The sequence below is a fragment of the Lissotriton vulgaris genome, chromosome 3_1 (assembly GCF_964263255.1).
Source record: "Lissotriton vulgaris chromosome 3_1, aLisVul1.2, whole genome shotgun sequence".
In the NCBI taxonomy this organism is placed as follows: domain Eukaryota; kingdom Metazoa; phylum Chordata; class Amphibia; order Caudata; family Salamandridae; genus Lissotriton; species Lissotriton vulgaris.
In genome coordinates this window covers 1,014,145,839-1,014,160,360 of record NC_141689.1, presented here as the reverse complement: position 1 = coordinate 1,014,160,360, position 14,522 = coordinate 1,014,145,839, and positions in this window count along the sequence as shown.

Sequence of the window (14,522 nt, the reverse complement as noted above, 5' to 3'; positions counted from 1 at the left end):
TTCAGACTGGTCCTGGTAGTTAGGAAATGGAGTGCCTTATTCCTTAGGGTTAACCAACGTCCTGACTCGTTCAGAAGCGGTCGCTCCCCACACGCTCCCTGGTCACTTGGTATCGTAGCGCTATTGTGCTCATTGCTGCCATTAACCAATTTGCGCATTGCCCTCATTGCCTGTATTATCATTTGTGACTGACTGGTATCGTAGCGCTATATTGCATTGCCCTCATTGCTTGTATTATTGTTTGTGGCTGACTGATATCGTAGCGCTATATTGCATTGCCCTCATTGCTTGTATTATTGTTTGTGGCTGACTGATATCGTAGCGCTATATTGCATTGCTCACACTGCTTTTGTAATCATTTGTGCCTGATTGTGCCGGTGCCTCTGCCCATATCTTAGCGACATCCCAGACTGTGCCCCAATCTCGTCCTGTTTCACTTTTGTTTTTGCTGCCATCTTGTTGTTGTTCCTCCTAGTCCGTCTCTCCACCTCGCTCCCGCCTCCAAGCTGCTCCTCCCTCCCACAGATAGCTAAGGATCGTCCCGTTTGTCTCAGCGCTGTGACCGTCCTGACTCGTTCAGAAGCGGTCGCTCCCCATACGCTCCCTGGTCACTTGGTATTGTAGCGCTATTGTGCTCATTGCTGCCATTAACCAATTTGCGCATTGCCCTCATTGCCTGTATTATCATTTGTGGCTGACTGGTATCGTAGCGCTATATTGCATTGCCCTCATTGCTTGTATTATTGTTTGTGGCTGAATGATATCGTAGCGCTATATTGCATTGCCCTAATTGCTTGTATTATTGTTTGTGGCTGACTGATATCGTAGCGCTATATTGCATTGCTCGCACTGCTTTTGTAATCATTTGTGTCTGATTGTGCCGGTGCCTCTGCCCATATCTTAGTGACATCCCAGACTGTGCCCCAATCTCGTCCTGTTTCACTTTTGTTTTTGCTGCCATCTTGTTGTTGTGCCTCCTAGCCCGTCTCTCCACCCCGCTCCCGCCTCCCAGCTGCTCCTCCCTCGCTCCGCCCCCCTCCACTCTCCACTTATGACAGATGCATTTGCGCACAGCGTCCACGCGCTGCGGACGCGCCCTATGCGCGCCGAAGGCGCGCCAAAAGTAAGCCAGTCTATGTCCGTCAGCGCCCGGACCGCACCCAGCGCCAGACCCCCTGGTCCCCGCACAATCCACTCCACCTGCTTAACGTACGACACTGCAACCCTCTCTGCACTCAACACAGGACGTCTCTCAGACTGCTACCAAGCCGCCCCAGGACCCACCCATGGACCCTTCACCTGCCACTCCTGCAAGCTAGACTGCATCAGGACCCACACCAAATCCACAAACGCCAAACAGAACTCCGACACTAACCACCTGAAGTGCATCCTGCTCAACACCCGCTCGGCCCACAAACACGCCACTGAACTATGGAACTTACTAGACACCGCATCGCCGGACGTCGCCTTTCTCACAGAAACCTGGATGAACGCCTCATCAGCGCCCGACATCACCATAGCCATCCCGGACAGCTACAAGATCATCCGAAAGGACCGCACCAACCAAACAGGAGGAGGCATCGCCATCGTCCATAAAAACACCATCCGCATCACGACCAGTTCCGACGACAACCTCGCAACCGCCGAACACCTTCACTTCCAGATTCACACCGACCCTAAGACCACACTCAGAGGCACCCTCATCTACAGACCCCCAGGACCCCGCACACAATTCAGCGAAGACATCGCAGACTTCATCAGCCCACACGCCCTCCCCTCCGAGGACTACATTCTACTAGGAGACCTCAACTTCCACCTAGAAAAGAACAACGACAGCAACACCACCACCCTTCTAGACAACCTCGCCAATCTCGGACTCAAACAACTAGTAAACACCCCCACCCACTACACCGGACACACGCTCGACCCTATCTTCTCCTCCAGCAAGTACATCTCCTTCAATCACGCCACAGGACTCCATTGGACGGACCACAGCTGCGTTCACTTCAACTACAAAAAAACCATGACCCACCACCACCCACAACCAATCCCCTGCAGAAACTGGAACAAAATTACCACCGACCAACTCTTCACATCGCTTTACCAAAACCCTCCCGCCAAATCATTGGACCCAAATCAAGCAGCCATCAACCTCACACAATGGATCACTCACTGCGCAGACGAATTAGCACCCTTGAAAAACCATCTAACCAAGCAAGGTAGCAAAAAAGCCCCCTGGTTCAATGACGACCTTAAGAAATCCAAAAAGATCTGCCGCACCCTCGAGAAAGCCTGGCGAAAAAACCCAACCACTGACAACATGACCACCTTCAAGAACGCCACCCGCAAACACCACCAGCTGATCCGATCCACCAAGAAATCAGCATTTAAGGATCGACTCAACAACAACGCCCACAACAGCAAGGAACTATTCAACATCGTCAAAGAATTTACCAACCCCACCGCCGACACCAATGACATCACTCCATCTCAAGACCTCTGCGACTCTCTAGCCTCGTTCTTCCACAACAAAATCGCTGACATACATAACAGCTTTGGCGACCAGTCCACCCCCCTCACCTCCAAACCAAAGCCACCCTCCGGCATCCTTTGCGCCTGGAACCCAATCAGCACTGAAGACACCATCCGCTTGATGAACACCATCCACTCCGGATCGCCAACCGACCCATGTCCCCACCACATCTTCAACAAAGCAGACTCCATCATCGCACCCCATCTCCGAGATGTCATCAACTGCTCCCTCAACACTGCTACCTTCCCGGAAAGCTGGAAACATGCCGAACTCAGCGCCTCCTGAAGAAACCCACAGCAGACCCCATCAAACTTAAGAACTACCGCCCCATTTCGCTCCTCCCATTCCCTGCCAAAGTCATTGAGAAAACCGTCAACAATCAGCTCGCCGCCTTCCTCGAATCTAACGGCTCCCTCGACCCATCACAGTCCGGCTTCCGAGCCAAACACAGCACCGAGACCACCCTCATCGCAGCCACAGACGACATTTGAACACTACTTGACAACGGAGAAACAGCTGCCCTCATCCTACTAGACCTCTCCGCAGCCTTCAACACAGTCTGCCGTAGCACCCTGATACAACGCCTCAGCAACGTCTGGATACAAGGAAAAGCACTGGACTGGATCATCTCATTCCTCGCCGGAAGAACCCAGAAAGTCTGCCTCCCCCCTTTCAGATCAGAGGCCACTGAAGTCATCTGTGGCGTACCACAAGGATCTTCACTCAGTCCCACCCTCTTCAACGTATACATGAGTCCCCTCGCATCCATCGCGCGCCAACACAACCTCAACATCATCTCCTACGCAGACGACACCCAGCTGATCCTCTCCCTCACCAAAGACCCAAACACCGCCAAAACCAACCTACACGAAGGGATGCAAGAAGTGGCAGAGTGGATGAAGAACAGCCGTTTAAAACTGAATTCAGACAAAACGGAAGTCCTCATCTTAGGATCATCCCCCTCCGCTTGGGACGACTCATGGTGGCCACCGGCCCTGGGCATCGCACCCAAATCAACGGACCACGCACGTAACCTGGGCTTCATCCTGGACTCCTCCCTCTCGATGACCAGACAAGTCAACGCCATCTCATCATCATGCTTTAACATCCTACGTATGCTCAAAAAAATCTTCTGCTGGATCCCCACCGAAACAAGAAAGACGGTCACCCAAGCATTTGTCACAAGCCGACTGGACTACGGAAACACCCTTTACGCCAGAACAACAGCCAAATTACAGAAAAAACTCCAACGCATTCAGAACGCCTCAGCCAGACTTATCCTAGACATCCCCTGCCAAGCTCACATATCCGGTCACCTGAAAGACCTCCACTGGCTCCCCGTCAACAAGAGAATAACGTTCCGTCTACTCACCCACGCACACAAAGCCCTCTACGACCTAGGACCCAAATACCTCAACACGCGCCTGACCTTTTACACCCCCACCCACCAACTACGATCGTCCAATCAAGCCCTCGCCGCGATTCCACGCATCCAAAGATCCACCATGGGAGGAAGATCCTTCTCCTACTTAGCGGCCAAGACCTGGAACTCTCTCCCCACCCACCTACGCCTTACACAGAACCACCTCTCCTTCAGAAAACAACTCAAAACTTGGATATTCGATAAGTAACGCTTCCCCCCCCCTCCCTCAAGCGCCTTGAGACCCTCTGGGTGAGTAGTGCGCTATACAAATTCTAACTTGACTTGACTTGACTAGGGTTGAACAATGTTCAAATACATTAGAGGGTAAGGGAGGGACATTGGCCAAAACAACCATATACGGGATAGCTTCTGGGGGTAAATTTAGATTTTGTGAGGAATTGTAAAAATTCTCACAGTGTCCCCGCTGGTTTATGCCGTTAGTAGCTAAATCCGTGCTTCCCCTTTCCTTCCCTCCTGCAATTACCCTGCTTTCAATGCGAGCAGAATTGTTTAAGTTTAAAGTAGAATTCACAACCCTACTCTTCGTTTGCTCTTGAATTACCGGATTAGAGGATATGCCCGCAGTATGCTCTTTCACTTTACAGGATAGTGTGCATGCTATTGAATTGGTAGCAGCTGACTGGGCCAGTTGATGAGTGCCTTGCACCAACTCCTCAATTTTTGCTGGCCGCGATTCTAAGTTAGACATTTTTTAATGAATGGGCTCCAGGGCAGTTAACATCAGGGACTCTAGTTTACCCGAGAAATTATCATCCTGCAGTAAGTAATCGGGATTGACTGTTTCTCTCTGCTTAATGGGGCTTCCTGATTCACATACACCTTCTGCAAATTTCCTTTTCTTCCCCTTGGAACATGTAGCAATCTTACTCTGCTTGGGGATGTTTTTTCCTTTTTCTTTTACAGTAGTGGATGGAGGTTCAGCATTTTGTATGTGCTTGCATTTGCATTTATCCTTTTGACCTCTAGTTGTAACAGTTGGCCCAATGGGGCTATGTTCAGGAGATGTTAGAGAGACAATATTCACAGCTGAATCTGTTAAGGATTGTACTGAGGTATGATTAATTGATGAAGGAGTCGTGTTGTTAGGTGCTATGCTTGGTACCAAAGGTGTAGGGGTCAGGGAGAGTCTACTCTGAGGGCGTGGCAGTTCTAAGGACAATCTTTGCTCCGTCAGTTGAATTTCACGAACAAAGACAGACTCTGCCCTCACTAAAAAAGCATCTAGTGTCCTCACCACAGACCTTCCTTTATCTTTACTCATACTGAGAATGCCTCTAACAGGCGCCCTAGCCCTATAATAGGTACCTCCTGATAACTACTCTCATAGTAAACCGAGTGAAATACTAAAGTATATAGTCTCTTATTGTTCCCACTAAAAACAGCAGGATAACAGCGTCTGGTTATCACAGACAACACTAGTGGGGGATAGGGGTCTATGAAGCATTCTGTCTTTATGTACTAAAGTTTGTTTCTACTTATCCAGCATTGTTCTCTGTTAGACAATTATTTGTGTATTTGCGGTCTTATTCAAGTTTGGATACACCACTACCGTTTTCTTCATGTAACTATGCTGATTGCTATAAAGAGCAAAATGACAAGCCACAGATGAGGTTGGACAAACAAAGAACAGCAGCAATAAAAACAGCAACACTAACCAATTCTTTGAGAACACAGACCATCCAATGTAAGGGGGATGGCCCAGCCCAGCCTCCTCCGGCCTCTGGCGGGTGCGGACGGGCCTGCCATTGCGGGCAGCGCCCAGGCACACCCACGCGTGCCTGGGCGTTCCAGAAGCAGGTATTGAAGAGAGGCCGGTCCTACCGAACAGTTGTGTTCCTGGGAGGCTTTCCTGCCGGACATCATTTTGAGTTTGTATACTATATAAACTCATTTATGTTTCCTATTACATTGGGAACGTTCTCCACATGTGACGAAGGAGCCAGGATCTATTAGGACCGGCCTTATCGTGGGATTTTGACCGAAGTACAGTTGAGCCCCAAGTGCTACTGGGAACGACATTTGTCCTGAAGAAGACCGGGGTGACCTCCTGAGGCACAGTAAGTCGGTCGAAACATGTTTGCACAAGCAGTACCAGGAGGGGTGTTTTGAGAATCCTAAATTTCTTTTCAAAAACACGACCCATCCTACTTTCTCTTAATCCTGATTGTGGAACCTAGTATTAAAGTTTTGTTTGGTATCCTCAAACCAATTTTAAATCACTTTTTCCTTGACTGCACTTTTGTCGTTTAACCAGTTTAAATCACAGGGTGATATGCACTGATATATATCACTTTATATGTTGCGTGTGTTTTGTGTTATGTCCTGTGGTCTTTTCATTTATTATTTTTACCCTCTCCCCTATGATCCGCCCTGTGTGTGGCTACACCAGGGCGTTTTGTAAGCAGACCCGATGATGAAGCATGTCACACACTTTGGTGTGTGAGTGAGGGCAGTTTTCAAAAACAGATGAGTTTATCCATCTGTTTTTGTTATATGTGTTTTTCGTTCTCTCCACCCCTCTGGGCGAGGATGTATTGTGCCTGTAATTTTTGAAACACAAACAGCAAGTACGCATACAACAAACATAAAACACATTTAATCGCTACATTTTAGCTGTGTTCGCAAGGTTAATATTTGGCCTATTACATAACTGGGGTATACTTAAGAGTTTTGAACTTGGCCAGATAAAAGTGGAACACAAGACCCACTGTAAGTTACTTCACAAATAGTGTAAGTACTGATTTTGTCCTGATGAATGCCCCATAGACCCAGCTGGGCATAATGGGGCAGAAACATGTCGACTGAAAGATTAATGGATGTATAGCGGATTCAGTAACACGATCCTCATATATACACTACAGCTTTTTTCTCATCCACTTTTGAATTAAAGTCTTCTCCTTTGGATGAGCGAAGGTTTTTTACCCATTCCACGTATGAGTATGGCCTAACAACTATCCCTGGACACTACTGCATTTCCAGCGGTTGCCTCAGGCTTGAGGCATGCATACGACACACAAAAACCCAATGATGATGCAATAACGCATTAGTGTAGGCGGAGAACCAAGATATACCGCCATCGATTCTAAATGCGTGTATGAGGGTTTTTTATTGAGAGAGATAGAGAACCTTGGTAACACAGTTACAAGTTGTCCATTCCCCCCCCCCCCTTTCTTTGAATATTGAGTATTTATACGAGGAAGCTGAATGGACAAATAGATTTCCTCCTCTCTACCTGGTGATTTTGACTAAGCTACAGAGTGGCAGCAGCTGCAAAAAAAATTCAGGACGTCATAGGTTCAATAATACAGCCAGTCGTGTATGCTTTCAATTACTGTGATGACATACTTGTTTTTGGGGCCACATGAATGTAATATGATAAAGTTCTTACACAAGTGTCTCATATACTTGCCGATGCAGGTCTCACTTTAAATGTTGTGAATTGTGAGTTTCACCAAACCAAAATCAAGTTCTTTGATCATATCTTTTCTGATGAGGGAATGACTCTGAATCCAAATAAAGTACTGGCCTTGTATTCCACTTCTCCCCATAACTATGCTGCAATCCTTCCTTGATATGGCCAGCTACTGTTCAAGTTATATACATGACTTTGCCACTGTAAGTAAAACATTGAGAGACTTAATGAAACAAAATGTTTCAATGGCTGATCCAATTTGAACAAAGCTTCAAGAAAATCAAGCATTCAATTGAGAACACCACTGAGATGGCATACTTTCATCTGAAATTGCAGAAGGAGGTTGTTGTTGATGCAAGCCCAGTGGGGTTGGGTACCACCTTTGCCCAATACACTGGACATCCCAATGATCCAAGACACATTGTGGCTTATGCTAGTCTAAGTCTCTCCTCGATGGAAGGTGCTGAATCACATCCTGAAAAACAAAAGCCTCACTGTGGTGTGGTCCTGATGGAAAGCATTTCACAGTTGTCACCGACCACCAAGCAATGCTAACCACTTTCGCAATCCCAAAGCCAAGATGCCCCCTTGCATTGAGAGGTAGGGGTTGTGACTGCAGTAGTATGATTAATATGATTGTGCATCATCCAAGAATAGATCAAAACCCTGCTGACTACTCCTCCCATGTGCCAATTCAGAGTCATGACACTACTTCCAAAGCGGCTGATGCTTATGTTAACTTCATTGTGAAGTCCAGTACCCCTGCTTCCATATCAGTAGAACAAATAATTGCTATAATGAGTACTGACAGGGATTTGCTAATAGTCAAAGACATTATACACAAATCATGGTGAAAACATAATCGATCTCTCAATCAATCAATCGATCAAGGATTTGTAGAGTGCCACAAAACAGCTGTGAGGGTCTCAATGCGCTGGAGTTGCTAGCTACTATGAGATGATATGTTAATTCAAACAGCCAGGTCTTGAGTTCTTTCTTGAATTGCCAGAGCAATGGGGCAGACCTGAGGTGCAAGGGAAAGTTATTCAAGGCTTTGGCCGCCAGGTGCAAGGAGCGTCCTCCACTGTTGCCTTGGTAGATCCGGGGGTGTTGCAGGTGAAGCAGCAGTACTGGCAAGAGTACAGCTCTCTGGTGAAGCATGGAGATATGCTGCACCAGTTGTTGTTGTTGAAGTGGCATGAGTTCAGGGGTTAAAGGTCTACGGTGGTATATCTGCACAGGGTGGAAGAACCAGGGCTCCTGGCTCTGGGCACGGTCCAGGTGTGGAAGGATGAAGATGGGCTTGCCTTTGGCGCAGTGCCAGTGCACCCGCTGTGTGCCCGTACTGCCACCTTTATTATGTAGGTCCGGGGAGGAGGAAGGGGTGCTGAGCGGTGGGTGGGGCTGGCGGGAAGCACGGGGAAGGGGTGGGGTAAGAAACAGCGGAAGACCAGAGATGCAGGAAACGGTGCAAAATGGGACCAGGAGGAAAACACTACTACAGCACAAAAGTGCAAAATCAACTCCTAGCAAAAGCGAGATAAACCAAACATAGGCAACAGTCAAATAGGGTAACGGCGAGGCAACTCAACTGCAGTATGGCAACTTACACAGTCAACAGTAGACAATTCAAACACAGGTAACGGTAAGCGAATTAAATATAGGTAACAGTTATGCTACCTGAGGCAGATCCATATGGGTAACAGACAGGCTAAGCAACAAGGCAGTCAGGTTAAGGAGCACGAATGGCTGTTCAAGCAACAGAGGGAGGTGGTAAGAGGACCTTCATGATGACCCATAATACAATAAATTAAAAAATGTGCAAGAAGATCTTTCAGTCACCCCAGAAGTCATCATCTTATGAGGGTCGAGAATTGACATACCCTAGATAATAAGTTATTGAACTGGTTCATGACGGACACCGTTGAGTTGTGGCTAAGACACAAGCCCTACAGGAATGAATGAGGTTCCTTAATCTTGCTGAAAGAGTTCAAAAAGAGTTAAAGGCATGTTATTTGTGCAACTTATTGACATCAAAGACAACTCCACATCTATTAAACATGATCTTCCAAAGCATGCACAGGAGAATATTGCATTTGATTTATTTGTCCCCTTGACAATGGTCATCATCTACTAGTAGTTGTTGCTAAATATTCCCATTTTCCCCTTTGGAAGATCTGTCATCAACTACTTTTGATTGAGTCATTGAGAGATTAGAAAGTATCATTGCAACGTGGGGTGTTCCTTCAGTTTTAAAACCTGACAAGGGCCCACCTTTCAATAGCTGAGAATGTAAAGATTTTCTCACTCATCTAATTGTCAAGCATCAGAAAAGCATGCCTCTCTAGCCACAGGTGAATGGTGTAGTCGAGACTTTTATTAGCACCCTCAAGAAGACCATTCAGCGCGCTGTACTGGAAAAGCTTGAACTCAAATCAGTTTTTCAGTCTATGTTTCGTGCATACAGGTCAACTCAGCATTCTACCACAAGTGAAACCCTGCCACCTTAAACTTTGGGAGAGCCATAGGCACCAAGTTGCCACAATGGAGCAGTGAAAGATCTATTGACATTGATAGACTTTGCACTACTTACTCTTCTTACAAACATCAAATGAAGACGTATGTGGATAGATGCTGCTGTGCTTGGAACACTGTCTGCAACAGAGGTGGCCAAGTTATTGTCATGCAAAAACAGAAATGCAAGTCTGATGTTCCTTTAGATGCAGATCCAGTGAGTGTTGTTACTAGTAAAGGACACATGGCGACTGCACAGCATCCTAGAATGTTCATTACACAATATTATTTGTCTTTCAAGCACCTGCCTTGTACATCTCCATCTCCAGATGTCCGAAGTGAAATTTGTCTACTTGAGTGTCCTGAGAGCCCAATGACTGTACCAGTGTCTCTGTCTCCAGTACCAGTCATGGACACTTCTACTGTAACTTCATAACGTCACATGACCAGATCTGGGTGATTGATTCGAGCATCAAAATGACTTATTGAAGATTTGCAATGTATATATATATTATTTGGACTTTTTATTTAGGAAAGGGGGAGATGTGGTGTCTTGTGAGTGAGCGATGACAGGACCCTTTTGGTTCCTGATGGACTTTATAGAACCGTGGCATAAGTGCGTGGGTGTCAGTGATAGAATTCATGATGTAGAATGTTCAGTTAACGGTTACACACTGAGGACAAAAGATGTCTAACACCAAGCTCCATGTATGCTGTGATCATTTGCAAGCACCCGACCTGGAAAGGACACTACACTTCCCAAAAACACACTTTACTGGGACAACTTAGGCGCAGCTGCCTGCCATGGAATGGGGAGCTATGATTCGGAGCCTCAAGCCTGTGCTAAGGTAGTTTGGGGCCATGCCAGAGTTGGAAGCCATGGTGCTTAGGGACAGGGGATGGAATGTGAATCACCAGCCTATCATGCAGGTAAAAATAATAATAATAATAGGGAGATTTGTAAAGCGCCTGGTTACGCGCACCGGTGTGTCCCCGCGCTGTGACAAGTGGAAGCGACAGAATCAGGCGGCCAGAAGCCGAGCATAACTAGTGGGTAAAGAGATGGGTTTTAAGTTTCCCCCTGAATCTGGATTTGGATGGCTCCTGGCGTAGCTCCGGCGGCAGTCCGTTCTAGCTCCTGGCTGCCAGATAACGGAAGGACCTGCCCCCCATCCAAGCTTTCCTAACTTTGGGGACTTTCAATAACCCCACACCGGTGGAGCGCAGGGCACGGGATGGCTCATAGCGAGAAATCAGGTCCCGTAACGGCACCGGCGCCTTACCATGAAAAATGCGATGGCAGGTACACAATGCCTTATACTCAATCCTGCTTCTCACTGGGAGCCAGTGAAGTGCCTGGAGCGCTTTCCCCGAGGCCGACCTTCGTGGTAGTCTCAAGACCAAACGGGCCACGGCATTCTGCAACACCTGGAGATGACTGATGTTCTTAACCGTCGCCCACAGATAGGGCAGGTTGCCGTAGTCCAGTCGTGCCGTAACCAGGGCACGCACCAGCGTCCTTCGGGCCTCCACCGGAAGCAAGTCAAGGATCTTCCGCAGGCTTTTTAGGACACTGAAGCATACCCCCACCACACGGCTAATTTGAGGTCCAAATGTGAGGTCAGCGTCAAGCCATACCCCAATATTTTTGGCTTCTTGACACAGTGTGGGTGTCATCCCCAAACAGGATGGCCACCATGCCGACGACCACACTGACGGGCCACCCCCCACCACGAGCACCTCTGTCTTGCTGCCATTTAATTTTAGGCAGTTGGCAGACATCCAGGCTGCCAACTTCTGCATGCAAACTCTAAATTTCTCTGCAGCAAGACCGGGCGCGCGCAATAGTGAGATGGCCAGCTGCGTGTCGTCGGCATACGATACTATGCGAAGCCCATGGCTCTCTACTATGGTACCCACTGGGGAGACATACAGGTTAAAAAGGGTTGGACTCAGGGACGACCCTTGGGGCACGCCCTGATCCAAATTAACTATTCTCGAATAGTAGTCTCCCTGCCTGACCTGAAAGCCTCTACCAGTCAGGAAGGACTGGATCCATTTCAGCGCAGCACCAGAGATCCCACCTTTGTTCAGACACTGTAGCAAGATGGCATGAGCTACAGTGTTGAAGGCTGCGCTTAGATCCAGCAGGATCAAGGCCCTTGTTTGACCCTCATCCACCCCCTGCCTCATGGTCTCAACTGCCCTAAGTAGGGCCGACTCCGTGGAGTGCCGGGGCCGGAATCCGAACTGGGTATCGTGAGGGAGGCTTGCCTCCTCTACAAACTCCATAAGCTGCATATTCACGGCCTCCTCTGCCACTTTGGCCATGTACGGTAACAGGGAGATAGGGCGAAGATTTTCCAGTTTTTCAAAGCTAATGTTAAGCTTCTTTTGCAAGGGGAGCACTACCGCCTGTTTCCAGTCTTTGGGTACAGTATGGGTCCTAAAGGAGACATCTAGTAGATGCCTAAAGTAGGGCTCCAGAAGTGGAAGGCTATCGGCCAAGCATTTAGGGGATGTCGGGTCCATAGGAGAGCCCAATTTACCCAACCTACAGATCTGTATCAGTACTTCTGGCGGAGGAGTAGTAAACCTTGCCAATACTTGTAGACCCTCGGTTTCCCTAGGAGGTTCAACAAACTCGGATCCTGCCATGGTCTGGCTGGGGAAGGAGGAGTATATTTTAGAGACTTTTTCCGCGAAAAAATCCGCGATTCGATTGCACGAGTCTACCGAGCAGTCCCCAGGTGCAATGGCGGATTTTCCTACCGAAAGAGTCTTATAGATCAGGAACATTTCTTTCGTGGAATTCTCTGCCTCCCTGATTTTATCCGCATAGTAGGCTGCTTTGGCCTTCCTAATCTTCCCATGGTAAATGCGCCTTTTTACTAAATATTCTTGTTTGACCTGGCTCCTAAAGGCTACCCGCCACTGCCTCTCTGTGCGCTTGCACTCCGCCTTAGCTGCCCGCAGCTCGTCGTTAATCCACTGGGCCGTTCTCTGAGTACGGCAACCCGCCTGCTTCCGGCAAAGAGGGGCCGTGCAGTCCAATACGTTTGGTCAAATTGTTACTGGCTGTTTCCACATCCTCCCCCCCCCCCGGATCCCCTCCCGATGTAATTGCCGCATTGAACTTTGCTTGCGAAAACTTAGTCCACTTGCGGCTGAGATAGTTAAGGGGTGCCTGTTCCGACAATCTACTGCCCGGGATTCGCACCACAAAGGGCACCAGAGAGTGGTCCGACCAGGGGACAGGAATGACAGCTTTGATCTCTACCTCCCCCCAGTTAGCGAATATTGGGTCCAGTAAATGGCCCATCTGATGGGTGGGGGACTTTACTCTTTGCTCTAGCTGCAGGGCCTGTAGTTCCTGACAGAGATCCATTGCCCCTCTGTCCAAGGGATCTTCTAGATGGATGTTAAGATCCCCTAACACAAGGAACTTATTTCTGCGTAACGCGGCCTCAGTGCAACCTTCTACCAGACTGTCCCTGAACCTAGTATGAGTGCCAGGTGGCCGGTAGATCAGGAAGCCCTTCACTGTATTGCCGCCATTCACTTTAATAGTGAAAGCACCTGTCTCACTATCAGAGATTGGTGCTTGCTCCATTTGGCAGCATAGCGGCTCCTTAAATATGATGGCTATGCCCCCACCTCTGCCCAATGGTCTATCTTGCCTAATCATATGGTAGCCCTCTGGTAGGGCCTCAGCTAAGTCTGTGGCGGAGTCCCCATCCAGCCATGTCTCTGTGAGGAACAGAAGGTCGAAATGATTCTCTGCAAGCAAATCATAGACATCTAATCTAGGTTTGCACAAAGATCTCACATTCAATAACCCACAGATTAGACTAGTAAACTCCTGTTTCCCCTCCCTTTTTGTATTGCAGCAAAACCTGCAGTGCCTACAGTCCACATCCACCTCCACTCTTACGCTGTGCTGGCACACATCGGGGATGTTACTGCGGAGAGTCAAGAGTTGATCTCTGCTCCATTGCATCCTTCTCTTCATTTGACCAGGGGTTTGGGCCCTGGCCAACGCCCGGCCACGGACGGGCGCAGACGGGCGCAGACGGGCTCACCGCCGGCGCGCCCGCTGCGCTCGTCCGCTGCGCTGCCGAGCAAGCATCTGCCTTTTAACCTCCTCCAGCGTCTGAACCACTAGAGCGCTGCCCGCGCACAGGAAGTGGCTGGCTTGGACCTTCCACGCCCTCTGCACGAACGGTGCTGGTCACCGGCGTCAGAACGGGGCGGGAAGGAAGAAAACAAGCCCAGCCCTCCTGCGTGTTGTTGCAGCCGCTGCCGTCAGGTAGGAGACTTCAGCTGTGAACACTGCCCCCAGTTAACTTTCCCCAACAGGCTAGCTGTCAAAGACCTCGGCAGTCCTGCCATGCCCCAGTTTAATTCCCAGCACACGAGGGAGCCTAATTGCTCTCCTCCCACTGTCCTTCACTAAAAGAGTGAGCAAGCTCGCTATTAAAAACAGTTTAAAAGCTGTTAACTCAGCTTAAAAATCACATCAGAGTTGCGCTGTTGCTCGCGCCTTCCAAGCAGCAGGGATACTGCCACTGTCCACTCACCACTCCCAATGTCAGTCAGTGGCAAATCAAGCTGCTGCT